Source organism: Platalea leucorodia (genome assembly GCF_965183815.1).
Source record: "Platalea leucorodia genome assembly, chromosome: Z".
NCBI lineage: Eukaryota > Metazoa > Chordata > Aves > Pelecaniformes > Threskiornithidae > Platalea > Platalea leucorodia.
Window position 1 is genome coordinate 58424569 of NC_138858.1, and position 27302 is coordinate 58451870.

A 27302-nucleotide genomic window follows, 5' to 3' on the forward strand; every position below is an offset into this window, starting at 1 on the left:
CAGGCAGATAGTATTGCACTTTGGGAGGCTGTAGAAAGAGACAGCGCCAGTGTTTCTGAGGCTGTGAATGAGCTTTCCCGGCTACTTGAAGAGCAGCCAGAGCTTTTGGTGCTGGCCAATTTGGGGTGGTAAGAATCTCTGGACGTTTGATATTGCTGATCCTGGCTCCGGCTGTACTCAGCCCCCCTTGCAGATAGTATTGGCCTTTGGGAGGCTGTAGAAAGAGGCAGCGCCAGCGTTTGTGGGGCTGTGAATGGGCTTGCCTGGCTACTTGAAGAGCAGCAAGAGCTTTTGGTGCTGGCCCCTTTCCTGTGCAAGGAATCCCTGGACTTAAGCAATTGCTGAGCCTGGCTCCCGCTCAGCCTCCCAGGCAGATAGTATTGGACTTGGGGAGGCTGATGAAAGAGAGAGCGCGAGCGTTTGTGGGGCTGTGAATGGGCTTGCCTGGCTACTTGAAGAGCAGCAAGAGCTTTTTGTGCTGGCCCCTTTAGGGTTGGAGGCATCCCTGGACTTTAGCGATTTCTGAGCCTGGCTCCGGCTGCAGTCAGCGGCGCAGTGATATAGTATTGGACTTTGGGAGGCTGATGAAAGAGGCAGCACCAGCGTTTTTCGGGCTGTGAATTTGGTTGCCTGGCTACTTGAAGAGCAGCAAGAGCTTTTGGTGCTGGCCCCTTTCGTGTGCGAGGAATCCCTGGACGTTCTCAAGTGCTGAGCCTGGCTCCGGCTTTAATTTAGTGGCTGAGAAGTACAGTATTGGTCTTCGGGAGGTTGTAGAAAGAGAGAGCGCCAGCATTTTTGGGGCTGTGAATGTGCTTGACTGGCTACTTGAAGAGCGGCAAGTGCTTTTCCTGCTGGCCGCTGTGGTGTGGGAGGAATCCCTTGACTTTCGCAATTGCTAAGCCTGGCTCCGGCTCAATGGACGAGGGAGATAGTATTGGACTTTGGGAGGCTAATGAAAGAGACAGCGCCAGCGTTTGTGGAGCTGTGACTGGGATTGCCTGGCTACTTGAAGAGCAGCAAGAGCTTTTGGTGCTGGCCCCTTTGGGGTGGGAGGAAACCCTGGACGTTCGCAATTGCTGAGCCTGGCTCCGGCTGTACTCAGCGGCCCAGGCAGATAGTATTGCACTTTGGGAGGCTGTAGAAAGAGACAGCGCCAGTGTTTCTGAGGCTGTGAATGAGCTTTCCCGGCTACTTGAAGAGCAGCCAGAGCTTTTGGTGCTGGCCCCTTTGGGGTGGTAAGAATCTCTGGACATTTGATATTGCTGAGCCTGGCTCCGGCTGTACTCAGCCCCCCTTGCAGATAGTATTGGCCTTTGGGAGGCTGTAGAAAGAGGCAGCGCCAGCGTTTGTGGGGCTGTGAATGGGCTTGCCTGGCTACTTGAAGAGCAGCAAGAGCTTTTGGTGCTGGCCCCTTTGGGGAGGGAGGTATCCCTGGACGTTTGCAATTGCTGAGCCTGGCTCCGGCTGTACTCAGCCCCCCAGGCAGATAGTATTGGACTTTGGGAGGATAATGAAAGAGAGAGCGCAGGCGTTTTTGGGGCTGTGAATGGGCTTGCCTGGCTGCTTGAAGAGCAGCAAGAGCTTTTGGTGCTGGCCCCTTTGGGATGCAAGGAATCCCTGGACGTTCGCAATTGCTGAGCCTGGCTCCGGCTGTACTCAGTGGCCCAGGCAGATAGTATTGGACTTTGGGAGGCTGAAGATAGAGAGAGCGCGAGCGTTTGTGGGGCTGTGACTGGGCTTGCCTGGCTACTTGAAGAGCAGCAAGAGCTTTTGGTCCTGGCCCCTTTGGGGTGGGAAGAATCCCTGGACGTTCGCAATTGCTGAGCCTGGCTGCGACTCTACTCACCTTTCCAGGGACATACTATTGGATTTCGGGAGGCTGATGAAAGAGAGAGCGCCAGCGTTTGTGGGGCTGTGAATGGGCTTGCCTGGCTACTTGAAGAGCAGCAAGAGCTTTTGGTGCTGGCCCCTTTGGGGTGGGAGGAATCCCTGGACGTTCGCAATTGCTGAGCCTGGCTCCGGCTCTAGTCATCGGCCCAGGCAGATAGTATTGGACTTTAAGAGGCTGTAGAAAGAGGCAGCGCGAGCGTTTGTGGGGCTGTGAATGGGCTTGCCTGGCTACTTGAAGAGCAGCAAGAGCTTTTGGTGCTGGCCCCTTTCCTGTGCAAGGAATCCCTGGACTTAAGCAATTGCTGAGCCTGGCTCCCGCTCAGCCTCCCAGGCAGATAGTATTGGACTTGGGGAGGCTGATGAAAGAGAGAGCGCGAGCGTTTGTGGGGCTGTGAATGGGCTTGCCTGGCTACTTGAAGAGCAGCAAGAGCTTTTTGTGCTGGCCCCTTTAGGGTTGGAGGCATCCCTGGACTTTAGCGATTTCTGAGCCTGGCTCCGGCTGCAGTCAGCGGCGCAGTGATATAGTATTGGACTTTGGGAGGCTGATGAAAGAGGCAGCACCAGCGTTTTTCGGGCTGTGAATTTGGTTGCCTGGCTACTTGAAGAGCAGCAAGAGCTTTTGGTGCTGGCCCCTTTCGTGTGCGAGGAATCCCTGGACGTTCTCAAGTGCTGAGCCTGGCTCCGGCTTTAATTTAGTGGCTGAGAAGTACAGTATTGGTCTTCGGGAGGTTGTAGAAAGAGAGAGCGCCAGCATTTTTGGGGCTGTGAATGTGCTTGACTGGCTACTTGAAGAGCGGCAAGTGCTTTTCCTGCTGGCCGCTGTGGTGTGGGAGGAATCCCTTGACTTTCGCAATTGCTAAGCCTGGCTCCGGCTCAATGGAAGAGGGAGATAGTATTGGACTTTGGGAGGCTAATGAAAGAGACAGCGCCAGCGTTTGTGGAGCTGTGACTGGGATTGCCTGGCTACTTGAAGAGCAGCAAGAGCTTTTGGTGCTGGCCCCTTTGGGGTGGGAGGAAACCCTGGACGTTCGCAATTGCTGAGCCTGGCTCCGGCTGTACTCAGCGGCCCAGGCAGATAGTATTGCACTTTGGGAGGCTGATGAAAGAGAGATAGGGAGCGTTTGTGGGGCTGTGAATGGGCTTGCCTGGCTACTTGAAGAGCAGCAAGAGCTTTTGGTGCTGGCCAATTTGGGGTGGTAAGAATCTCTGGACGTTTGATATTGCTGAGCCTGGCTCCGGCTGTACTCAGCCCCCCTTGCAGATAGTATTGGCCTTTGGGAGGCTGTAGAAAGAGCAGCGCCAGCGTTTGTGGGGCTGTGAATGGGCTTGCCTGGCTACTTGAAGAGCAGCAAGAGCTTTTGGTGCTGGCCAATTTGGGGAGGGAGGTATCCCTGGACGTTTGCAATTGCTGAGCCTGGCTCCGGCTGTACTCAGCGGCCCAGGCAGATAGTATTGGACTTTGGGAGGATAATGAAAGAGAGAGCGCAGGCGTTTTTGGGGCTGTGAATGGGCTTGCCTGGCTGCTTGAAGAGCAGCAAGAGCTTTTGGTGCTGGCCCCTTTGGGATGCAAGGAATCCCTGGACGTTCGCAATTGCTGAGCCTGGCTCCGGCTGTACTCAGTGGCCCAGGCAGATAGTATTGGACTTTGGGAGGCTGATGATAGAGAGAGTGCCAGTATTTGTGGGCCTGTGACTGGGCTTGCCTGGCTACGTGAAGAGCAGCAAGAGCTTTTGGTGCTGGCCCCTTTGGTGTGGGAAGAATCCCTGGACGTTCGCAATTGCTGAGCCTGGCTGCGACTCTACTCACCGTTCCAGGGACATACTATTGGATTTCGGGAGGCTGATGAAAGAGACAGCGCCAGCGTTTTTGGGGCTGTGAATGGGCTTGCCTGGCTACTTGAAGAGCAGCAAGAGCTTTTGGTGCTGGCCCCTTTGGGGTGGGAGGAATCCCTGGACGTTCGCAATTGCTGAGCCTGGCTCCGGCTCTAGTCATCGGCCCAGGCAGATAGTATTGGACTTTGGGAGGCTGTAGAAAGAGGCAGCGCGAGCGTTTGTGGGGCTGTGAATGGGCTTGCCTGGCTACTTGAAGAGCAGCAAGAGCTTTTGGTGCTGGCCCCTTTCCTGTGCAAGGAATCCCTGGACTTAAGCAATTGCTGAGCCTGGCTCCCGCTCAGCCTCCCAGGCAGATAGTATTGGACTTTGGGAGGCTGTAGAAAGAGGCAGCACGAGGGTTTGTGGGGCTGTGAATGGGCTTGCCTGGCTACTTGAAGAGCAGCAAGAGCTTTTTGTGCTGGCCCCTTTAGGGTTGGAGGCATCCCTGGACTTTAGCGATTTCTGAGCCTGGCTCCGGCTGCAGTCAGCGGCGCAGTGATATAGTATTGGACTTTGGGAGGCTGATGAAAGAGGCAGCACCAGCGTTTTTCGGGCTGTGAATTTGGTTGCCTGGCTACTTGAAGAGCAGCAAGAGCTTTTGGTGCTGGCCCCTTTCGTGTGCGAGGAATCCCTGGACGTTCTCAAGTGCTGAGCCTGGCTCCGGCTTTAATTTAGTGGCTGAGAAGTACAGTATTGGTCTTCGGGAGGTTGTAGAAAGAGAGAGCGCCAGCATTTTTGGGGCTGTGAATGTGCTTGACTGGCTACTTGAAGAGCGGCAAGTGCTTTTCCTGCTGGCCGCTGTGGTGTGGGAGGAATCCCTTGACTTTCGCAATTGCTAAGCCTGGCTCCGGCTCAATGGACGAGGGAGATAGTATTGGACTTTGGGAGGCTAATGAAAGAGACAGCGCCAGCGTTTGTGGAGCTGTGACTGGGATTGCCTGGCTACTTGAAGAGCAGCAAGAGCTTTTGGTGCTGGCCCCTTTGGGGTGGGAGGAAACCCTGGACGTTCGCAATTGCTGAGCCTGGCTCCGGCTGTACTCAGCGGCCCAGGCAGATAGACTTGGACTTTGGGAGGCTGATGATAGAGATAGCGCCAGCGTTTGTGGGGCTGTGAATGGGCTTGCCTGGCTACTTGAAGAGCAGCATGAGCTTTTGGTGCTGGCCCCTTTGGGGTGGGAGGTATCCCTGCACGTTCACACTTGCTGATCGAGGCTCTGGCTGTACTCAGTGGCCCAGGCAGATAATATTGAACTTTGGGAGTCTGTAAAAGAGAGAGCGCCAGTGTTTGTGGGGCTGTGAATGGGCTTGCCTGGCTACTTGAAGAGCAGCCAGAGCTTTTGGTGCTGGCCAATTTGGTGTGGGAGGAATCCCTGGACGTTCACAATTACTGAGCCTGGCTCCGGTCAATGGCCCAGGCAGATAGACTTGGACTTTGGGAGGCTGATGATAGAGATAGCGCCAGCGTTTGTGGGGCTGTGAATGGGCTTGCCTGGCTACTTGAAGAGCAGCCAGAGCTTTTGGTGTTGGCCCCTGTGGTGTGGGAGGAATCCCTGGATGTTCGAAAGTGCTCAGACTTGCTCCGGCTGTACTCAGCGGCCCAGGCAGATAGTATTGGCCTTTGGGAGGCTGATGAAAGAGAGAGCGCGAGCGTTTGTGGGGCTGTGACTGGGCTTGCCTGGCTACTTGAAGAGCAGCCAGAGCTTTTGGTGGTGGCCCCTTTACTGTGGGAAGAATGCCTCGACGTTCGCAATTGCTGAGCCTGGCTCCGGCTCAGCCTCCCAGGCAGATAGTATTGGACTTTGGAAGGCTGATTATAGAGGTAGCGCCGGTGTTTGTGGGGCTGTGAATGGGCTTGCCTGGCTACTTGAAGAGCAGCAAGAGCTTTTGGTGCTGGCCCATTTGGGGTGCGATGAATCCGTGGACTTTAACAATTGCTGAGCCTAACTCCAGCTGTACTCAGCGGCCCAGGCAGATAGTATTGCACTTTGGGAGGCTGTAGAAAGAGACAGCGCCAGTGTTTCTGAGGCTGTGAATGAGCTTTCCCGGCTACTTGAAGAGCAGCCAGAGCTTTTGGTGCTGGCCAATTTGGGGTGGTAAGAATCTCTGGACGTTTGATATTGCTGATCCTGGCTCCGGCTGTACTCAGCCCCCCTTGCAGATAGTATTGGCCTTTGGGAGGCTGTAGAAAGAGGCAGCGCGAGCGTTTGTGGGGCTGTGAATGGGCTTGCCTGGCTACTTGAAGAGCAGCAAGAGCTTTTGGTGCTGGCCAATTTGGGGAGGGAGGTATCCCTGGACGTTTGCAATTGCTGAGCCTGGCTCCGGCTGTACTCAGCGGCCCAGGCAGATAGTATTGGACTTTGGGAGGATAATGAAAGAGAGAGCGCAGGCGTTTTTGGGGCTGTGAATGGGCTTGCCTGGCTGCTTGAAGAGCAGCAAGAGCTTTTGGTGCTGGCCCCTTTGGGATGCAAGGAATCCCTGGACGTTCGCAATTGCTGAGCCTGGCTCCGGCTGTACTCAGTGGCCCAGGCAGATAGTATTGGACTTTGGGAGGCTGATGATAGAGAGAGTGCCAGTATTTGTGGGCCTGTGACTGGGCTTGCCTGGCTACGTGAAGAGCAGCAAGAGCTTTTGGTGCTGGCCCCTTTGGTGTGGGAAGAATCCCTGGACGTTCGCAATTGCTGAGCCTGGCTGCGACTCTACTCACCGTTCCAGGGACATACTATTGGATTTCGGGAGGCTGATGAAAGAGACAGCGCCAGCGTTTTTGGGGCTGTGAATGGGCTTGCCTGGCTACTTGAGGAGCAGCAAGAGCTTTTGGTGCTGGCCCCTTTGGGGTGGGAGGAATCCCTGGACGTTCGCAATTGCTGAGCCTGGCTCCGGCTCTAGTCATCGGCCCAGGCAGATAGTATTGGACTTTAAGAGGCTGTAGAAAGAGGCAGCGCGAGCGTTTGTGGGGCTGTGAATGGGCTTGCCTGGCTACTTGAAGAGCAGCAAGAGCTTTTGGTGCTGGCCCCTTTCCTGTGCAAGGAATCCCTGGACTTAAGCAATTGCTGAGCCTGGCTCCCGCTCAGCCTCCCAGGCAGATAGTATTGGACTTGGGGAGGCTGATGAAAGAGAGAGCGCGAGCGTTTGTGGGGCTGTGAATGGGCTTGCCTGGCTACTTGAAGAGCAGCAAGAGCTTTTTGTGCTGGCCCCTTTAGGGTTGGAGGCATCCCTGGACTTTAGCGATTTCTGAGCCTGGCTCCGGCTGCAGTCAGCGGCGCAGTGATATAGTATTGGACTTTGGGAGGCTGATGAAAGAGGCAGCACCAGCGTTTTTCGGGCTGTGAATTTGGTTGCCTGGCTACTTGAAGAGCAGCAAGAGCTTTTGGTGCTGGCCCCTTTCGTGTGCGAGGAATCCCTGGACGTTCTCAAGTGCTGAGCCTGGCTCCGGCTTTAATTTAGTGGCTGAGAAGTACAGTATTGGTCTTCGGAAGGTTGTAGAAAGAGAGAGCGCCAGCATTTTTGGGGCTGTGAATGTGCTTGACTGGCTACTTGAAGAGCGGCAAGTGCTTTTCCTGCTGGCCGCTGTGGTGTGGGAGGAATCCCTTGACTTTCGCAATTGCTAAGCCTGGCTCCGGCTCAATGGACGAGGGAGATAGTATTGGACTTTGGGAGGCTAATGAAAGAGACAGCGCCAGCGTTTGTGGAGCTGTGACTGGGATTGCCTGGCTACTTGAAGAGCAGCAAGAGCTTTTGGTGCTGGCCCCTTTGGGGTGGGAGGAAACCCTGGACGTTCGCAATTGCTGAGCCTGGCTCCGGCTGTACTCAGCGGCCCAGGCAGATAGACTTGGACTTTGGGAGGCTGTAGAAAGAGGCAGAGCGAGCGTTTGTGGGGCTGTGAATGAGCTTGCCTGGCTACTTGAAGAGCAGCATGAGCTTTTGGTGCTGGCCCCTTTGGGGTGGGAGGTATCCCTGCACGTTCACACTTGCTGATCGTGGCTCTGGCTGTACTCAGTGGCCCAGGCAGATAATATTGAACTTTGGGAGTCTGTAAAAGAGAGAGCGCCAGTGTTTGTGGGGCTGTGAATGGGCTTGCCTGGCTACTTGAAGAGCAGCCAGAGCTTTTGGTGCTGGCCAATTTGGTGTGGGAGGAATCCCTGGACGTTCACAATTGCTGAGCCTGGCTCCGGTCAATGGCCCAGGCAGATAGACTTGGACTTTGGGAGGCTGATGATAGAGATAGCGCCAGCGTTTGTGGGGCTGTGAATGGGCTTGCCTGGCTACTTGAAGAGCAGCCAGAGCTTTTGGTGTTGGCCCCTGTGGTGTGGGAGGAATCCCTGGATGTTCGAAAGTGCTCAGACTTGCTCCGGCTGTACTCAGCGGCCCAGGCAGATAGTATTGGACTTTGGGAGGCTGATGAAAGAGAGAGCGCGAGCGTTTGTGGGGCTGTGAATGGGCTTGCCTGGCTACTTGAAGAGCAGCCAGAGCTTTTGGTGGTGGCCCCTTTACTGTGGGACGAATGCCTCGACGTTCGCAATTGCTGAGCCTGGCTCCGGCTCAGCCTCCCAGGCAGATAGTATTGGACTTTGGAAGGCTGATTATAGAGGTAGCGCCGGTGTTTGTGGGGCTGTGAATGGGCTTGCCTGGCTACTTGAAGAGCAGCAAGAGCTTTTGGTGCTGGCCCATTTGGGGTGCGATGAATCCGTGGACTTTAACAATTGCTGAGCCTAACTCCAGCTGTACTCAGCGGCCCAGGCAGATAGTATTGCACTTTGGGAGGCTGTAGAAAGAGACAGCGCCAGTGTTTCTGAGGCTGTGAATGAGCTTTCCCGGCTACTTGAAGAGCAGCCAGAGCTTTTGGTGCTGGCCAATTTGGGGTGGTAAGAATCTCTGGACGTTTGATATTGCTGATCCTGGCTCCGGCTGTACTCAGCCCCCCTTGCAGATAGTATTGGCCTTTGGGAGGCTGTAGAAAGAGGCAGCGCCAGCGTTTGTGGGGCTGTGAATGGGCTTGCCTGGCTACTTGAAGAGCAGCAAGAGCTTTTGGTGCTGGCCCCTTTCCTGTGCAAGGAATCCCTGGACTTAAGCAATTGCTGAGCCTGGCTCCCGCTCAGCCTCCCAGGCAGATAGTATTGGACTTGGGGAGGCTGATGAAAGAGAGAGCGCGAGCGTTTGTGGGGCTGTGAATGGGCTTGCCTGGCTACTTGAAGAGCAGCAAGAGCTTTTTGTGCTGGCCCCTTTAGGGTTGGAGGCATCCCTGGACTTTAGCGATTTCTGAGCCTGGCTCCGGCTGCAGTCAGCGGCGCAGTGATATAGTATTGGACTTTGGGAGGCTGATGAAAGAGGCAGCACCAGCGTTTTTCGGGCTGTGAATTTGGTTGCCTGGCTACTTGAAGAGCAGCAAGAGCTTTTGGTGCTGGCCCCTTTCGTGTGCGAGGAATCCCTGGACGTTCTCAAGTGCTGAGCCTGGCTCCGGCTTTAATTTAGTGGCTGAGAAGTACAGTATTGGTCTTCGGGAGGTTGTAGAAAGAGAGAGCGCCAGCATTTTTGGGGCTGTGAATGTGCTTGACTGGCTACTTGAAGAGCGGCAAGTGCTTTTCCTGCTGGCCGCTGTGGTGTGGGAGGAATCCCTTGACTTTCGCAATTGCTAAGCCTGGCTCCGGCTCAATGGACGAGGGAGATAGTATTGGACTTTGGGAGGCTAATGAAAGAGACAGCGCCAGCGTTTGTGGAGCTGTGACTGGGATTGCCTGGCTACTTGAAGAGCAGCAAGAGCTTTTGGTGCTGGCCCCTTTGGGGTGGGAGGAAACCCTGGACGTTCGCAATTGCTGAGCCTGGCTCCGGCTGTACTCAGCGGCCCAGGCAGATAGTATTGCACTTTGGGAGGCTGTAGAAAGAGACAGCGCCAGTGTTTCTGAGGCTGTGAATGAGCTTTCCCGGCTACTTGAAGAGCAGCCAGAGCTTTTGGTGCTGGCCCCTTTGGGGTGGTAAGAATCTCTGGACATTTGATATTGCTGAGCCTGGCTCCGGCTGTACTCAGCCCCCCTTGCAGATAGTATTGGCCTTTGGGAGGCTGTAGAAAGAGGCAGCGCCAGCGTTTGTGGGGCTGTGAATGGGCTTGCCTGGCTACTTGAAGAGCAGCAAGAGCTTTTGGTGCTGGCCCCTTTGGGGAGGGAGGTATCCCTGGACGTTTGCAATTGCTGAGCCTGGCTCCGGCTGTACTCAGCCCCCCAGGCAGATAGTATTGGACTTTGGGAGGATAATGAAAGAGAGAGCGCAGGCGTTTTTGGGGCTGTGAATGGGCTTGCCTGGCTGCTTGAAGAGCAGCAAGAGCTTTTGGTGCTGGCCCCTTTGGGATGCAAGGAATCCCTGGACGTTCGCAATTGCTGAGCCTGGCTCCGGCTGTACTCAGTGGCCCAGGCAGATAGTATTGGACTTTGGGAGGCTGAAGATAGAGAGAGCGCGAGCGTTTGTGGGGCTGTGACTGGGCTTGCCTGGCTACTTGAAGAGCAGCCAGAGCTTTTGGTCCTGGCCCCTTTGGGGTGGGAAGAATCCCTGGACGTTCGCAATTGCTGAGCCTGGCTGCGACTCTACTCACCTTTCCAGGGACATACTATTGGATTTCGGGAGGCTGATGAAAGAGAGAGCGCCAGCGTTTGTGGGGCTGTGAATGGGCTTGCCTGGCTACTTGAAGAGCAGCAAGAGCTTTTGGTGCTGGCCCCTTTGTTGTGGGAGGAATCCCTGGACGTTCGCAATTGCTGAGCCTGGCTCCGGCTCTAGTCATCGGCCCAGGCAGATAGTATTGGACTTTAAGAGGCTGTAGAAAGAGGCAGCGCGAGCGTTTGTGGGGCTGTGAATGGGCTTGCCTGGCTACTTGAAGAGCAGCAAGAGCTTTTGGTGCTGGCCCCTTTCCTGTGCAAGGAATCCCTGGACTTAAGCAATTGCTGAGCCTGGCTCCCGCTCAGCCTCCCAGGCAGATAGTATTGGACTTGGGGAGGCTGATGAAAGAGAGAGCGCGAGCGTTTGTGGGGCTGTGAATGGGCTTGCCTGGCTACTTGAAGAGCAGCAAGAGCTTTTTGTGCTGGCCCCTTTAGGGTTGGAGGCATCCCTGGACTTTAGCGATTTCTGAGCCTGGCTCCGGCTGCAGTCAGCGGCGCAGTGATATAGTATTGGACTTTGGGAGGCTGATGAAAGAGGCAGCACCAGCGTTTTTCGGGCTGTGAATTTGGTTGCCTGGCTACTTGAAGAGCAGCAAGAGCTTTTGGTGCTGGCCCCTTTCGTGTGCGAGGAATCCCTGGACGTTCTCAAGTGCTGAGCCTGGCTCCGGCTTTAATTTAGTGGCTGAGAAGTACAGTATTGGTCTTCGGGAGGTTGTAGAAAGAGAGAGCGCCAGCATTTTTGGGGCTGTGAATGTGCTTGACTGGCTACTTGAAGAGCGGCAAGTGCTTTTCCTGCTGGCCGCTGTGGTGTGGGAGGAATCCCTTGACTTTCGCAATTGCTAAGCCTGGCTCCGGCTCAATGGAAGAGGGAGATAGTATTGGACTTTGGGAGGCTAATGAAAGAGACAGCGCCAGCGTTTGTGGAGCTGTGACTGGGATTGCCTGGCTACTTGAAGAGCAGCAAGAGCTTTTGGTGCTGGCCCCTTTGGGGTGGGAGGAAACCCTGGACGTTCGCAATTGCTGAGCCTGGCTCCGGCTGTACTCAGCGGCCCAGGCAGATAGTATTGCACTTTGGGAGGCTGATGAAAGAGAGATAGGGAGCGTTTGTGGGGCTGTGAATGGGCTTGCCTGGCTACTTGAAGAGCAGCAAGAGCTTTTGGTGCTGGCCAATTTGGGGTGGTAAGAATCTCTGGACGTTTGATATTGCTGAGCCTGGCTCCGGCTGTACTCAGCCCCCCTTGCAGATAGTATTGGCCTTTGGGAGGCTGTAGAAAGAGCAGCGCCAGCGTTTGTGGGGCTGTGAATGGGCTTGCCTGGCTACTTGAAGAGCAGCAAGAGCTTTTGGTGCTGGCCAATTTGGGGAGGGAGGTATCCCTGGACGTTTGCAATTGCTGAGCCTGGCTCCGGCTGTACTCAGCGGCCCAGGCAGATAGTATTGGACTTTGGGAGGATAATGAAAGAGAGAGCGCAGGCGTTTTTGGGGCTGTGAATGGGCTTGCCTGGCTGCTTGAAGAGCAGCAAGAGCTTTTGGTGCTGGCCCCTTTGGGATGCAAGGAATCCCTGGACGTTCGCAATTGCTGAGCCTGGCTCCGGCTGTACTCAGTGGCCCAGGCAGATAGTATTGGACTTTGGGAGGCTGATGATAGAGAGAGTGCCAGTATTTGTGGGCCTGTGACTGGGCTTGCCTGGCTACGTGAAGAGCAGCAAGAGCTTTTGGTGCTGGCCCCTTTGGTGTGGGAAGAATCCCTGGACGTTCGCAATTGCTGAGCCTGGCTGCGACTCTACTCACCGTTCCAGGGACATACTATTGGATTTCGGGAGGCTGATGAAAGAGACAGCGCCAGCGTTTTTGGGGCTGTGAATGGGCTTGCCTGGCTACTTGAAGAGCAGCAAGAGCTTTTGGTGCTGGCCCCTTTGGGGTGGGAGGAATCCCTGGACGTTCGCAATTGCTGAGCCTGGCTCCGGCTCTAGTCATCGGCCCAGGCAGATAGTATTGGACTTTGGGAGGCTGTAGAAAGAGGCAGCGCGAGCGTTTGTGGGGCTGTGAATGGGCTTGCCTGGCTACTTGAAGAGCAGCAAGAGCTTTTGGTGCTGGCCCCTTTCCTGTGCAAGGAATCCCTGGACTTAAGCAATTGCTGAGCCTGGCTCCCGCTCAGCCTCCCAGGCAGATAGTATTGGACTTTGGGAGGCTGTAGAAAGAGGCAGCACGAGGGTTTGTGGGGCTGTGAATGGGCTTGCCTGGCTACTTGAAGAGCAGCAAGAGCTTTTTGTGCTGGCCCCTTTAGGGTTGGAGGCATCCCTGGACTTTAGCGATTTCTGAGCCTGGCTCCGGCTGCAGTCAGCGGCGCAGTGATATAGTATTGGACTTTGGGAGGCTGATGAAAGAGGCAGCACCAGCGTTTTTCGGGCTGTGAATTTGGTTGCCTGGCTACTTGAAGAGCAGCAAGAGCTTTTGGTGCTGGCCCCTTTCGTGTGCGAGGAATCCCTGGACGTTCTCAAGTGCTGAGCCTGGCTCCGGCTTTAATTTAGTGGCTGAGAAGTACAGTATTGGTCTTCGGGAGGTTGTAGAAAGAGAGAGCGCCAGCATTTTTGGGGCTGTGAATGTGCTTGACTGGCTACTTGAAGAGCGGCAAGTGCTTTTCCTGCTGGCCGCTGTGGTGTGGGAGGAATCCCTTGACTTTCGCAATTGCTAAGCCTGGCTCCGGCTCAATGGACGAGGGAGATAGTATTGGACTTTGGGAGGCTAATGAAAGAGACAGCGCCAGCGTTTGTGGAGCTGTGACTGGGATTGCCTGGCTACTTGAAGAGCAGCAAGAGCTTTTGCTGCTGGCCCCTTTGGGGTGGGAGGAAACCCTGGACGTTCGCAATTGCTGAGCCTGGCTCCGGCTGTACTCAGCGGCCCAGGCAGATAGACTTGGACTTTGGGAGGCTGATGATAGAGATAGCGCCAGCGTTTGTGGGGCTGTGAATGGGCTTGCCTGGCTACTTGAAGAGCAGCATGAGCTTTTGGTGCTGGCCCCTTTGGGGTGGGAGGTATCCCTGCACGTTCACACTTGCTGATCGAGGCTCTGGCTGTACTCAGTGGCCCAGGCAGATAATATTGAACTTTGGGAGTCTGTAAAAGAGAGAGCGCCAGTGTTTGTGGGGCTGTGAATGGGCTTGCCTGGCTACTTGAAGAGCAGCCAGAGCTTTTGGTGCTGGCCAATTTGGTGTGGGAGGAATCCCTGGACGTTCACAATTACTGAGCCTGGCTCCGGTCAATGGCCCAGGCAGATAGACTTGGACTTTGGGAGGCTGATGATAGAGATAGCGCCAGCGTTTGTGGGGCTGTGAATGGGCTTGCCTGGCTACTTGAAGAGCAGCCAGAGCTTTTGGTGTTGGCCCCTGTGGTGTGGGAGGAATCCCTGGATGTTCGAAAGTGCTCAGACTTGCTCCGGCTGTACTCAGCGGCCCAGGCAGATAGTATTGGACTTTGGGAGGCTGATGAAAGAGAGAGCGCGAGCGTTTGTGGGGCTGTGAATGGGCTTGCCTGGCTACTTGAAGAGCAGCCAGAGCTTTTGGTGGTGGCCCCTTTACTGTGGGAAGAATGCCTCGACGTTCGCAATTGCTGAGCCTGGCTCCGGCTCAGCCTCCCAGGCAGATAGTATTGGACTTTGGAAGGCTGATTATAGAGGTAGCGCCGGTGTTTGTGGGGCTGTGAATGGGCTTGCCTGGCTACTTGAAGAGCAGCAAGAGCTTTTGGTGCTGGCCCATTTGGGGTGCGATGAATCCGTGGACTTTAACAATTGCTGAGCCTAACTCCAGCTGTACTCAGCGGCCCAGGCAGATAGTATTGCACTTTGGGAGGCTGTAGAAAGAGACAGCGCCAGTGTTTCTGAGGCTGTGAATGAGCTTTCCCGGCTACTTGAAGAGCAGCCAGAGCTTTTGGTGCTGGCCAATTTGGGGTGGTAAGAATCTCTGGACGTTTGATATTGCTGATCCTGGCTCCGGCTGTACTCAGCCCCCCTTGCAGATAGTATTGGCCTTTGGGAGGCTGTAGAAAGAGGCAGCGCCAGCGTTTGTGGGGCTGTGAATGGGCTTGCCTGGCTACTTGAAGAGCAGCAAGAGCTTTTGGTGCTGGCCAATTTGGGGAGGGAGGTATCCCTGGACGTTTGCAATTGCTGAGCCTGGCTCCGGCTGTACTCAGCGGCCCAGGCAGATAGTATTGGACTTTGGGAGGATAATGAAAGAGAGAGCGCAGGCGTTTTTGGGGCTGTGAATGGGCTTGCCTGGCTGCTTGAAGAGCAGCAAGAGCTTTTGGTGCTGGCCCCTTTGGGATGCAAGGAATCCCTGGACGTTCGCAATTGCTGAGCCTGGCTCCGGCTGTACTCAGTGGCCCAGGCAGATAGTATTGGACTTTGGGAGGCTGATGATAGAGAGAGTGCCAGTATTTGTGGGCCTGTGACTGGGCTTGCCTGGCTACGTGAAGAGCAGCAAGAGCTTTTGGTGCTGGCCCCTTTGGTGTGGGAAGAATCCCTGGACGTTCGCAATTGCTGAGCCTGGCTGCGACTCTACTCACCGTTCCAGGGACATACTATTGGATTTCGGGAGGCTGATGAAAGAGACAGCGCCAGCGTTTTTGGGGCTGTGAATGGGCTTGCCTGGCTACTTGAGGAGCAGCAAGAGCTTTTGGTGCTGGCCCCTTTGGGGTGGGAGGAATCCCTGGACGTTCGCAATTGCTGAGCCTGGCTCCGGCTCTAGTCATCGGCCCAGGCAGATAGTATTGGACTTTAAGAGGCTGTAGAAAGAGGCAGCGCGAGCGTTTGTGGGGCTGTGAATGGGCTTGCCTGGCTACTTGAAGAGCAGCAAGAGCTTTTGGTGCTGGCCCCTTTCCTGTGCAAGGAATCCCTGGACTTAAGCAATTGCTGAGCCTGGCTCCCGCTCAGCCTCCCAGGCAGATAGTATTGGACTTGGGGAGGCTGATGAAAGAGAGAGCGCGAGCGTTTGTGGGGCTGTGAATGGGCTTGCCTGGCTACTTGAAGAGCAGCAAGAGCTTTTTGTGCTGGCCCCTTTAGGGTTGGAGGCATCCCTGGACTTTAGCGATTTCTGAGCCTGGCTCCGGCTGCAGTCAGCGGCGCAGTGATATAGTATTGGACTTTGGGAGGCTGATGAAAGAGGCAGCACCAGCGTTTTTCGGGCTGTGAATTTGGTTGCCTGGCTACTTGAAGAGCAGCAAGAGCTTTTGGTGCTGGCCCCTTTCGTGTGCGAGGAATCCCTGGACGTTCTCAAGTGCTGAGCCTGGCTCCGGCTTTAATTTAGTGGCTGAGAAGTACAGTATTGGTCTTCGGAAGGTTGTAGAAAGAGAGAGCGCCAGCATTTTTGGGGCTGTGAATGTGCTTGACTGGCTACTTGAAGAGCGGCAAGTGCTTTTCCTGCTGGCCGCTGTGGTGTGGGAGGAATCCCTTGACTTTCGCAATTGCTAAGCCTGGCTCCGGCTCAATGGACGAGGGAGATAGTATTGGACTTTGGGAGGCTAATGAAAGAGACAGCGCCAGCGTTTGTGGAGCTGTGACTGGGATTGCCTGGCTACTTGAAGAGCAGCAAGAGCTTTTGGTGCTGGCCCCTTTGGGGTGGGAGGAAACCCTGGACGTTCGCAATTGCTGAGCCTGGCTCCGGCTGTACTCAGCGGCCCAGGCAGATAGACTTGGACTTTGGGAGGCTGTAGAAAGAGGCAGAGCGAGCGTTTGTGGGGCTGTGAATGAGCTTGCCTGGCTACTTGAAGAGCAGCATGAGCTTTTGGTGCTGGCCCCTTTGGGGTGGGAGGTATCCCTGCACGTTCACACTTGCTGATCGTGGCTCTGGCTGTACTCAGTGGCCCAGGCAGATAATATTGAACTTTGGGAGTCTGTAAAAGAGAGAGCGCCAGTGTTTGTGGGGCTGTGAATGGGCTTGCCTGGCTACTTGAAGAGCAGCCAGAGCTTTTGGTGCTGGCCAATTTGGTGTGGGAGGAATCCCTGGACGTTCACAATTGCTGAGCCTGGCTCCGGTCAATGGCCCAGGCAGATAGACTTGGACTTTGGGAGGCTGATGATAGAGATAGCGCCAGCGTTTGTGGGGCTGTGAATGGGCTTGCCTGGCTACTTGAAGAGCAGCCAGAGCTTTTGGTGTTGGCCCCTGTGGTGTGGGAGGAATCCCTGGATGTTCGAAAGTGCTCAGACTTGCTCCGGCTGTACTCAGCGGCCCAGGCAGATAGTATTGGACTTTGGGAGGCTGATGAAAGAGAGAGCGCGAGCGTTTGTGGGGCTGTGAATGGGCTTGCCTGGCTACTTGAAGAGCAGCCAGAGCTTTTGGTGGTGGCCCCTTTACTGTGGGACGAATGCCTCGACGTTCGCAATTGCTGAGCCTGGCTCCGGCTCAGCCTCCCAGGCAGATAGTATTGGACTTTGGAAGGCTGATTATAGAGGTAGCGCCGGTGTTTGTGGGGCTGTGAATGGGCTTGCCTGGCTACTTGAAGAGCAGCAAGAGCTTTTGGTGCTGGCCCATTTGGGGTGCGATGAATCCGTGGACTTTAACAATTGCTGAGCCTAACTCCAGCTGTACTCAGCGGCCCAGGCAGATAGTATTGCACTTTGGGAGGCTGTAGAAAGAGACAGCGCCAGTGTTTCTGAGGCTGTGAATGAGCTTTCCCGGCTACTTGAAGAGCAGCCAGAGCTTTTGGTGCTGGCCAATTTGGGGTGGTAAGAATCTCTGGACGTTTGATATTGCTGATCCTGGCTCCGGCTGTACTCAGCCCCCCTTGCAGATAGTATTGGCCTTTGGGAGGCTGTAGAAAGAGGCAGCGCCAGCGTTTGTGGGGCTGTGAATGGGCTTGCCTGGCTACTTGAAGAGCAGCAAGAGCTTTTGGTGCTGGCCCCTTTCCTGTGCAAGGAATCCCTGGACTTAAGCAATTGCTGAGCCTGGCTCCCGCTCAGCCTCCCAGGCAGATAGTATTGGACTTGGGGAGGCTGATGAAAGAGAGAGCGCGAGCGTTTGTGGGGCTGTGAATGGGCTTGCCTGGCTACTTGAAGAGCAGCAAGAGCTTTTTGTGCTGGCCCCTTTAGGGTTGGAGGCATCCCTGGACTTTAGCGATTTCTGAGCCTGGCTCCGGCTGCAGTCAGCGGCGCAGTGATATAGTATTGGACTTTGGGAGGCTGATGAAAGAGGCAGCACCAGCGTTTTTCGGGCTGTGAATTTGGTTGCCTGGCTACTTGAAGAGCAGCAAGAGCTTTTGGTGCTGGCCCCTTTCGTGTGCGAGGAATCCCTGGACGTTCTCAAGTGCTGAGCCTGGCTCCGGCTTTAATTTAGTGGCTGAGAAGTACAGTATTGGTCTTCGGGAGGTTGTAGAAAGAGAGAGCGCCAGCATTTTTGGGGCTGTGAATGTGCTTGACTGGCTACTTGAAGAGCGGCAAGTGCTTTTCCTGCTGGCCGCTGTGGTGTGGGAGGAATCCCTTGACTTTCGCAATTGCTAAGCCTGGCTCCGGCTCAATGGACGAGGGAGATAGTATTGGACTTTGGGAGGCTAATGAAAGAGACAGCGCCAGCGTTTGTGGAGCTGTGACTGGGATTGCCTGGCTACTTGAAGAGCAGCAAGAGCTTTTGGTGCTGGCCCCTTTGGGGTGGGAGGAAACCCTGGACGTTCGCAATTGCTGAGCCTGGCTCCGGCTGTACTCAGCGGCCCAGGCAGATAGTATTGCACTTTGGGAGGCTGTAGAAAGAGACAGCGCCAGTGTTTCTGAGGCTGTGAATGAGCTTTCCCGGCTACTTGAAGAGCAGCCAGAGCTTTTGGTGCTGGCCCCTTTGGGGTGGTAAGAATCTCTGGACATTTGATATTGCTGAGCCTGGCTCCGGCTGTACTCAGCCCCCCTTGCAGATAGTATTGGCCTTTGGGAGGCTGTAGAAAGAGGCAGCGCCAGCGTTTGTGGGGCTGTGAATGGGCTTGCCTGGCTACTTGAAGAGCAGCAAGAGCTTTTGGTGCTGGCCCCTTTGGGGAGGGAGGTATCCCTGGACGTTTGCAATTGCTGAGCCTGGCTCCGGCTGTACTCAGCCCCCCAGGCAGATAGTATTGGACTTTGGGAGGATAATGAAAGAGAGAGCGCAGGCGTTTTTGGGGCTGTGAATGGGCTTGCCTGGCTGCTTGAAGAGCAGCAAGAGCTTTTGGTGCTGGCCCCTTTGGGATGCAAGGAATCCCTGGACGTTCGCAATTGCTGAGCCTGGCTCCGGCTGTACTCAGTGGCCCAGGCAGATAGTATTGGACTTTGGGAGGCTGAAGATAGAGAGAGCGCGAGCGTTTGTGGGGCTGTGACTGGGCTTGCCTGGCTACTTGAAGAGCAGCCAGAGCTTTTGGTCCTGGCCCCTTTGGGGTGGGAAGAATCCCTGGACGTTCGCAATTGCTGAGCCTGGCTGCGACTCTACTCACCTTTCCAGGGACATACTATTGGATTTCGGGAGGCTGATGAAAGAGAGAGCGCCAGCGTTTGTGGGGCTGTGAATGGGCTTGCCTGGCTACTTGAAGAGCAGCAAGAGCTTTTGGTGCTGGCCCCTTTGGGGTGGGAGGAATCCCTGGACGTTCGCAATTGCTGAGCCTGGCTCCGGCTCTAGTCATCGGCCCAGGCAGATAGTATTGGACTTTAAGAGGCTGTAGAAAGAGGCAGCGCGAGCGTTTGTGGGGCTGTGAATGGGCTTGCCTGGCTACTTGAAGAGCAGCAAGAGCTTTTGGTGCTGGCCCCTTTCCTGTGCAAGGAATCCCTGGACTTAAGCAATTGCTGAGCCTGGCTCCCGCTCAGCCTCCCAGGCAGATAGTATTGGACTTGGGGAGGCTGATGAAAGAGAGAGCGCGAGCGTTTGTGGGGCTGTGAATGGGCTTGCCTGGCTACTTGAAGAGCAGCAAGAGCTTTTTGTGCTGGCCCCTTTAGGGTTGGAGGCATCCCTGGACTTTAGCGATTTCTGAGCCTGGCTCCGGCTGCAGTCAGCGGCGCAGTGATATAGTATTGGACTTTGGGAGGCTGATGAAAGAGGCAGCACCAGCGTTTTTCGGGCTGTGAATTTGGTTGCCTGGCTACTTGAAGAGCAGCAAGAGCTTTTGGTGCTGGCCCCTTTCGTGTGCGAGGAATCCCTGGACGTTCTCAAGTGCTGAGCCTGGCTCCGGCTTTAATTTAGTGGCTGAGAAGTACAGTATTGGTCTTCGGGAGGTTGTAGAAAGAGAGAGCGCCAGCATTTTTGGGGCTTTGAATGTGCTTGACTGGCTACTTGAAGAGCAGCAAGAGCTTTTGGTGCTGGCCCCTTTGGGGTGGGAGGAAACCCTGGACGTTCGCAATTGCTGAGCCTGGCTCCGGCTGTACTCAGCGGCCCAGGCAGATAGTATTGCACTTTGGGAGGCTGATGAAAGAGAGATAGGGAGCGTTTGTGGGGCTGTGAATGGGCTTTCCTGGCTACTTGAAGAGCAGCAAGAGCTTTTGGTGCTGGCCAATTTGGGGTGGTAAGAATCTCTGGACGTTTGATATTGCTGAGCCTGGCTCCGGCTGTACTCAGCCCCCCTTGCAGATAGTATTGGCCTTTGGGAGGCTGTAGAAAGAGGCAGCGCCAGCGTTTGTGGGGCTGTGAATGGGCTTGCCTGGCTACTTGAAGAGCAGCAAGAGCTTTTGGTGCTGGCCAATTTGGGGAGGGAGGTATCCCTGGACGTTTGCAATTGCTGAGCCTGGCTCCGGCTGTACTCAGCGGCCCAGGCAGATAGTATTGGACTTTGGGAGGATAATGAAAGAGAGAGCGCAGGCGTTTTTGGGGCTGTGAATGGGCTTGCCTGGCTGCTTGAAGAGCAGCAAGAGCTTTTGGTGCTGGCCCCTTTGGGATGCAAGGAATCCCTGGACGTTCGCAATTGCTGAGCCTGGCTCCGGCTGTACTCAGTGGCCCAGGCAGATAGTATTGGACTTTGGGAGGCTGATGATAGAGAGAGTGCCAGTATTTGTGGGCCTGTGACTGGGCTTGCCTGGCTACGTGAAGAGCAGCAAGAGCTTTTGGTGCTGGCCCCTTTGGTGTAGGAGCGATCCCTGGACGCTCGCAATTGCTGAGCCTGGCTCCGGTTGTACTCAGCCCCCCAGGCAGATAGTATTGGACTTTGGGAGGCTGTAGAAAGAGGCAGCACGAGGGTTTGTGGGGCTGTGAATGGGCTTGCCTGGCTACTTGAAGAGCAGCAAGAGCTTTTGGTGCTGGCCCCTTTCCTGTGCAAGGAATCCCTGGACTTAAGCAATTGCTGAGCCTGGCTCCCGCTCAGCCTCCCAGGCAGATAGTATTGGACTTTGGGAGGCTGTAGAAAGAGGCAGCACGAGGGTTTGTGGGGCTGTGAATGGGCTTGCCTGGCTACTTGAAGAGCAGCAAGAGCTTTTTGTGCTGGCCCCTTTAGGGTTGGAGGCATCCCTGGACTTTAACGATTTCTGAGCCTGGCTCCGGCTGCAGTCAGCGGCGCAGTGATATAGTATTGGACTTTGGGAGGCTGATGAAAGAGGCAGCACCAGCGTTTTTCGGGCTGTGAATTTGGTTGCCTGGCTACTTGAAGAGCAGCAAGAGCTTTTGGTGCTGGCCCCTTTCGTGTGCGAGGAATCCCTGGACGTTCTCAAGTGCTGAGCCTGGCTCCGGCTTTAATTTAGTGGCTGAGAAGTACAGTATTGGTCTTCGGGAGGTTGTAGAAAGAGAGAGCGCCAGCATTTTTGGGGCTGTGAATGTGCTTGACTGGCTACTTGAAGAGCGGCAAGTGCTTTTCCTGCTGGCCGCTGTGGTGTGGGAGGAATCCCTTGACTTTCGCAATTGCTAAGCCTGGCTCCGGCTCAATGGACGAGGGAGATAGTATTGGACTTTGGGAGGCTAATGAAAGAGACAGCGCCAGCGTTTGTGGAGCTGTGACTGGGATTGCCTGGCTACTTGAAGAGCAGCAAGAGCTTTTGCTGCTGGCCCCTTTGGGGTGGGAGGAAACCCTGGACGTTCGCAATTGCTGAGCCTGGCTCCGGCTGTACTCAGCGGCCCAGGCAGATAGTATTGGACTTTGGGAGGCTGTAGAAAGAGGCAGAGCGAGCGTTTGTGGGGCTGTGAATGAGCTTGCCTGGCTACTTGAAGAGCAGCATGAGCTTTTGGTGCTGGCCCCTTTGGGGTGGGAGGTATCCCTGCACGTTCACACTTGCTGATCGTGGCTCTGGCTGTACTCAGTGGCCCAGGCAGATAATATTGAACTTTGGGAGTCTGTAAAAGAGAGAGCGCCAGTGTTTGTGGGGCTGTGAATGGGCTTGCCTGGCTACTTGAAGAGCAGCCAGAGCTTTTGGTGCTGGCCAATTTGGTGTGGGAGGAATCCCTGGACGTTCACAATTACTGAGCCTGGCTCCGGTCAATGGCCCAGGCAGATAGACTTGGACTTTGGGAGGCTGATGATAGAGATAGCGCCAGCGTTTGTGGGGCTGTGAATGGGCTTGCCTGGCTACTTGAAGAGCAGCCAGAGCTTTTGGTGTTGGCCCCTTTGGTGTGGGAGGAATCCCTGGATGTTCGAAAGTGCTCAGACTTGCTCCGGCTGTACTCAGCGGCCCAGGCAGATAGTATTGGCCTTTGGGAGGCTGATGAAAGAGAGAGCGCGAGCGTTTGTGGGGCTGTGACTGGGATTGCCTGGCTACTTGAAGAGCAGCCAGAGCTTTTGGTGGTGGCCCCTTTGGGGTGGGAAGAATGCCTCGACGTTCGCAATTGCTGAGCCTGGCTCCGGCTCAGCCTCCCAGGCAGATAGTATTGGACTTTGGAAGGCTGATTATAGAGGTAGCGCCGGTGTTTGTGGGGCTGTGAATGGGCTTGCCTGGCTACTTGAAGAGCAGCAAGAGCTTTTGGTGCTGGCCCATTTGGGGTGCGATGAATCCGTGGACTTTAACAATTGCTGATCCTAACTCCAGCTGTACTCAGCGGCCCAGGCAGATAGTATTGCACTTTGGGAGGCTGTAGAAAGAGACAGCGCCAGTGTTTCTGAGGCTGTGAATGAGCTTTCCCGGCTACTTGAAGAGCAGCCAGAGCTTTTGGTGCTGGCCCCTTTGGGGTGGTAAGAATCTCTGGACGTTTGATATTGCTGATCCTGGCTCCGGCTGTACTCAGCCCCCCTTGCAGATAGTATTGGCCTTTGGGAGGCTGTAGAAAGAGGCAGCGCCAGCGTTTGTGGGGCTGTGAATGGGCTTGCCTGGCTACTTGAAGAGCAGCAAGAGCTTTTGGTGCTGGCCAATTTGGGGAGGGAGGTATCCCTGGACGTTTGCAATTGCTGAGCCTGGCTCCGGCTGTACTCAGCGGCCCAGGCAGATAGTATTGGACTTTGGGAGGATAATGAAAGAGAGAGCGCAGGCGTTTTTGGGGCTGTGAATGGGCTTGCCTGGCTGCTTGAAGAGCAGCAAGAGCTTTTGGTGCTGGCCCCTTTGGGATGCAAGGAATCCCTGGACGTTCGCAATTGCTGAGCCTGGCTCCGGCTGTACTCAGTGGCCCAGGCAGATAGTATTGGACTTTGGGAGGCTGAAGATAGAGAGAGCGCGAGCGTTTGTGGGGCTGTGACTGGGCTTGCCTGGCTACTTGAAGAGCAGCAAGAGCTTTTGGTCCTGGCCCCTTTGGGGTGGGAAGAATCCCTGGACGTTCGCAATTGCTGAGCCTGGCTGCGACTCTACTCACCGTTCCAGGGACATACTATTGGATTTCGGGAGGCTGATGAAAGAGACAGCGCCAGCGTTTGTGGGGCTGTGAATGGGCTTGCCTGGCTACTTGAAGAGCAGCAAGAGCTTTTGGTGCTGGCCCCTTTGGGGTGGGAGGAATCCCTGGACGTTCGCAATTGCTGAGCCTGGCTCCGGCTCTAGTCATCGGCCCAGGCAGATAGTATTGGACTTTAAGAGGCTGTAGAAAGAGGCAGCGCGAGCGTTTGTGGGGCTGTGAATGGGCTTGCCTGGCTACTTGAAGAGCAGCAAGAGCTTTTGGTGCTGGCCCCTTTCCTGTGCAAGGAATCCCTGGACTTAAGCAATTGCTGAGCCTGGCTCCCGCTCAGCCTCCCAGGCAGATAGTATTGGACTTGGGGAGGCTGATGAAAGAGAGAGCGCGAGCGTTTGTGGGGCTGTGAATGGGCTTGCCTGGCTACTTGAAGAGCAGCAAGAGCTTTTTGTGCTGGCCTCTTTAGGGTTGGAGGCATCCCTGGACTTTAGCGATTTCTGAGCCTGGCTCCGGCTGCAGTCAGCGGCGCAGTGATATAGTCTTGGACTTTGGGAGGCTGTAGAAAGAGGCAGCGCGAGCGTTTGTGGGGCTGTGAATGGGCTTGCCTGGCTACTTGAAGAGCAGCAAGAGCTTTTGGTGCTGGCCCCTTTCGTGTGCGAGGAATCCCTGGACGTTCTCAAGTGCTGAGCCTGGCTCCGGCTTTAATTTAGTGGCTGAGAAGTACAGTATTGGTCTTCGGGAGGTTGTAGAAGGAGAGAGCGCCAGCATTTTTGGGGCTGTGAATGTGCTTGACTGGCTACTTGAAGAGCGGCAAGTGCTTTTCCTGCTGGCCGCTGTGGTGTGGGAGGAATCCCTTGACTTTCGCAATTGCTAAGCCTGGCTCCGGCTCAATGGACGAGGGAGATAGTATTGGACTTTGGGAGGCTAATGAAAGAGACAGCGCCAGCGTTTGTGGAGCTGTGACTGGGATTGCCTGGCTACTTGAAGAGCAGCAAGAGCTTTTGGTGCTGGCCCCTTTGGGGTGGGAGGAAACCCTGGACGTTCGCAATTGCTGAGCCTGGCTCCGGCTGTACTCAGTACCCAGGCAGATAGTATTGGACTTTGGGAGGCTGTAGAAAGAGGCAGAGCGAGCGTTTGTGGGGCTGTGAATGAGCTTGCCTGGCTACTTGAAGAGCAGCAAGAGCTTTTGGTGCTGGCCAATTTGGGGAGGGAGCGATCCCTGGACGTTAGCAATTGCTGAACCTGGCTCCAGCTGTACACAGCGGCCCAGGCAGATAGTATTGGGCTTTGGGAAGCTGTAGAAAGAGGCAGCGCGAGCGTTTGTGGGGCTGTGAATGGGCTTGCCTGGCTACTTGAAGAGCAGCAAGAGCTTTTGGTGCTGGCCAGTTTGGGGAGGGAGCGATCCCTGGACGTACGCAATTGCTGAGCCTGGCTCCGGCTGTACACAGCGGCCCAGGGAGATACTATCGGCCTTTGGGAGGCTGTAGAAAGAGGCAGCGCGAGCGTTTGTGGGGCTGTGAATGGGCTTGCCTGGCTACTTGAAGAGCAGCCAGAGCTTTTGGTGCTGGCCCCTTTGGGGTGGGAGGAATCCCTGAACGTTCAAAATTGCTGAGCCTGGCTCCGGTCAATGGCCCAGGCAGATAGACTTGGACTTTGGGAGGCTGATGATAGAGATAGCGCCAGCGTTTGTGGGGCTGTGAATGGGCTTGCCTGGCTACTTGAAGAGCAGCCAGAGCTTTTGGTGTTGGCCCCTTTGGTGTGGGAGGAATCCCTGGATGTTCGAAAGTGCTGAGACTGGCTCCGGCTGTACTCAGCGGCCCAGGCAGATAGTATCGGCCTTTGGGAGGCTGTAGAAAGAGGCAGCGCGAGCGTTTGTGGGGCTGTGAATGGGCTTGCCTGGCTACTTGAAGAGCAGCCAGAGCTTTTGGTGGTGGCCCCTTTACTGTGGGACGAATGCCTCAACGTTCGCAATTGCTGAGCCTGGCTCCGGCTCAGCCTCCCAGGCAGATAGTATTGGACTTTGGAAGGCTGATTATAGAGGTAGCGCCGGTGTTTGTGGGGCTGTGAATGGGCTTGCCTGGCTACTTGAAGAGCAGCAAGAGCTTTTGGTGCTGGCCCATTTGGGGTGCGATGAATCCGTGGACTTTAACAATTGCTGAGCCTAACTCCAGCTGTACTCAACCGCCCAGGCAGATAGTATTGCACTTTGGGAGGCTGTAGAAAGAGACAGCGCCAGTGTTTCTGAGGCTGTGAATGAGCTTTCCCGGCTACTTGAAGAGCAGCCAGAGCTTTTGGTGCTGGCCAATTTGGGGTGGTAAGAAACTCTGGACGTTTGATATTGCTGAGCCTGGCCCCGGCTGTACTCAGCCCCCCTTGCAGATAGTATTGGCCTTTGGGAGGCTGTAGAAAGAGGCAGCGCCAGCGTTTGTGGGGCTGTGAATGGGCTTGCCTGGCTACTTGAAGAGCAGCAAGAGCTTTTGGTGCTGGCCCCTTTGGGGAGGGAGGTATCCCTGGACGTTTGCAATTGCTGATCCTGGCTCCGGCTGTACTCAGCGGCCCAGGCAGATAGTATTGGACTTTGGGAGGCTAATGAAAGAGAGAGCGCAGGCGTTTTTGGGGCTGTGAATGGGGTTGCCTGGCTGCTTGAAGAGCAGCAAGAGCTTTTGGTGCTGGCCCCTTTGGGATGCAAGGAATCCCTGGACGTTCGCAATTGCTGAGCCTGGCTCCGGCTGTACTCAGTGGCCCAGGCAGATAGTATTGGACTTTGGGAGGCTGAAGATAGAGAGAGCGCGAGCGTTTGTGGGGCTGTGACTGGGCTTGCCTGGCTACTTGAAGAGCAGCAAGAGCTTTTGGTCCTGGTCCCGTTGGGGTGGGAAGAATCCCTGGACGTTCGCAATTGCTGAGCCTGGCTGCGACTCTACTCACCTTTCCAGGGACATACTATTGGATTTTGGGAGGCTGATGAAAGAGAGAGCGCGAGCGTTTGTGGGGCTGTGAATGGGCTTGCCTGGCTACGTGAAGAGCAGCAAGAGCTTTTGGTGCTGGCCCCTTTGGTGTGGGAGGAATCCCTGGATGTTCGCAATTCCTGATCCTGGACCTGGATATACTCAGTCGCCCAGGCAGATATTATTGGATTTTGGGAGGCTGATGAAAGAGTCAGCGACAGCGCATGTGGGGCTCTATGTGGGCTTGCCTGGCTACTTGAAGAGCAACAAGAGCTTTTGGTGCTGGCCCCTTTCGCGTGCAAGGAATCCCTGGACGTTCTCAAATGCTGAGCCTGGCTCCGTCTCAATAGCCGATGGAAATAATATTACACTTTGGGATGCTGTAGAAAGAGGCAGCGCGACCGTTTGTGGGGCTGTGAATGGGCTTGCCTGGCTACTTGAAGAGCAGCAAGAACTTTTGGTGCTGGCCCGTTTGGGATGCAAGGAATCCCTGGACTTTCATAACTGCTGAGCCTGGCTCCGAGTGTACTCAGCGGCCCAGGCAGATAGTATTGGCCTTTGGGAGGCTGATGAAAGAGAGAGCGCGAGCGTTTGTGGGGCTGTGAATGGGCTTGCCTGGCTACTTGAAGAGCAGCAAGAGCTTTTGGTGCTGGCCAATTTGGGGAGGGAGCGATCCCTGGACGTTAGCAATTGCTGAACCAGACTCCAGCTGTACTCAGCGGCCCAGGCAGATAGTATCGGCCTTTATGAGGCTGTAGAAACAGGCAGCGCCAGCGTTTGTGGGGCTGTGACTGGGCTTGCCTGGCTACTTGAAGAGCAGCAAGAGCTTCTGTTGCTGGCCCCTTTGGGGTGGGAGGAATCCCTGGACGTTCGCAATTGCACATCATGGCTCCGGCTGTACTCAGCCCCCCAGGCTGATAATATTGGACTTTGGGAGGCTGATGAAAGAGGCAGCGCCAGCGTTTGTGGGGCTGTGAATGGGCTTGCCTGGCTACTTCAAGAGCAGTAAGATATTTCCATCTTATCCCCTTTGGTGTAGGACGACTTCTTGGAAGTTCGCAATTGCTGATCCTGGCTCCGGCTGTACTCAGTGGCCCAGGCAGATATTATTGGACTTTGGGAGGCTGATGAAAGAGAGAGCGCGAGCGTTTGTGGGGCTGTGAATGGGCTTGCCTGGCTACTTGAAGAGCAGCAAGAGTTTTTGGTGCTGGCCCCTTTGGGGTGGGAGGAATCCCTGG